This window comes from Octodon degus, unplaced genomic scaffold, assembly GCF_000260255.1.
Source record: "Octodon degus isolate 3935 unplaced genomic scaffold, OctDeg1.0 scaffold00003, whole genome shotgun sequence".
Taxonomy (NCBI): domain Eukaryota; kingdom Metazoa; phylum Chordata; class Mammalia; order Rodentia; family Octodontidae; genus Octodon; species Octodon degus.
The window spans coordinates 7758204-7759968 of record NW_004524579.1 but is presented as its reverse complement, the minus strand read 5'-3'; the positions used below and the strand labels follow the sequence as shown (position 1 = coordinate 7759968).

General features: G+C 43.0%; 1 pseudogene; it reads left to right on the top strand.

Annotated features, from left to right (window-relative positions):
* The window catches only part of LOC101577751, a 63087-nt pseudogene that overhangs the window by 23353 nt on the left and 37969 nt on the right, over positions 1-1765 (top strand).

Genomic DNA, 1765 nt, shown 5'->3' with positions numbered 1-1765 from the left:
AAAAAAAAAACACTGCGGCTGGTGAGATAGCTCAGTGGTCTAAAGCACCTGCTTAGGCAAGCTTAGGCAGGTGCAGGGGACCACGGTCTGAGCCCCAGCACCACATGCCCTGCCAGCTCCACCCTCAGGGTGGGCTGAGCCAGCCCCCCCAAAAAAACCCCACTATTTGGTGTTTTTTTGTTTTTTTTCCTGGTGGGGGTTACTGGGGATCACCCTCATGAACTTGTGCTTGCCGGGCAGGGGTTGTGCTGCTGAGCTAGACCACCAGCACTTACCGCCGTGGGTTGGGCATGGAGACACACAGCTGTAACTCCCGCGCTTGTTAGGCTGAGGCAGGAGGGTAGCAATTTCAAGCATAACCTGGGCAATTGAGGGATTTAGCAAGGTCCATCTCAAAACCTAAAAAAAGAAAAAGGTCTGGGAATGTAAATCAGGGCAAAGGCCTTGGGTTCAGTTCCAAGAAAACCCCAGCCCCAGAATAAAAGTATTTCCATTATTAAAACTTTTATCTTAGGTTGCTATCAGCCAAAACCTAAATTTGCAGTGTCATTACTATTTGCTAGCAGAAAGCAAGGCTAACATATTGATTACTAAATGCTCAGGAAGAGGAAAAAAACAGCTCAGTTATGAGATATGAGAGACAGCCTAGTTTTCCAATGTGCATGAAAGAAAAATAAAGGAGGTTTAAAATGTGAAGCCAAGAATCATGAATCAATATGAAGCAACTGGTTCTTATATACAAATGAATGAGTGAGAGCAAAATCAATCATCAGTTGCTTTTAGTGCTGCTTAAAGTTATTTGTCCCTGGCAGAAGTGGTTGTACCTGTAATCCCAGAACTTGGGAGGCTAAAGCAAGGGGATTGCTATGAGTTTGAGCAAGCTGGGGATAGGGCCAACCTGAACTACACAGCGAGACCCTGTCTAAAATAAAATAATGAAGCTGTAAATTCTTATATTATTACTGGTATTATTACTATAATTTTGTATCTGTTTCACTATGTACTTCAGGGTGTCCTTGAACTCACTATGTAGCCCAGGCTGGCCTCAAACTCATGGCAGACTTATAGCCTAGGCCTCCCAAGTGCTGGGATTACAGGCATGTATCACCACACCTGGCATTCTGACACTGATTTCTTAATCAAAAATCTTTCAACAGGGCTAGCCAGATAGCTGAGCAGACTAAAGTGCCTGCTTAGGCAGATGCAGGGGCTGGAGGTTTGATCCCTGGCCTGCCTGCCAGCCCCACCCTGGGGCTCACTGAGACGGTGGTTAGAGTGGACATAGTGGCATGCACTTGTAATCCTAGTGCTTGGAAAGCTGAAAACAGAAGGATCACTACAGGTGCGATCTGTGTAGTGACAGCCTGGAGAACCTGTAGACCCTGCACTAAATACTAAATAAATAAATAAATCTTTCTACAAAGAGAATGCTAGCTTCCATGGTGAATATTATTAAATGTTTATTGAAGAAACAACACACAAACTCAGAATTAGAGGAGGAAAGAATGACTCACAATTGGTTTTATATGGCCAACGTAAATACAAATAGACACATTACAAAAATAAATAAATCAGGGCTGGGGAGATGGCTCAGTAGAATAAATGCTTCCCTGGGAAGCACAAAGGCCTCAGTTCAATCCTTGATTCTGCCAAAATAAATAGATATAAATAAATAAATCATAAATTAATATCACTCATAAACACTGATTCAAAACTTTTTTTTGCCAGCGTGGTGCCACATGCCTATAATTCCATCTGTTTGAGA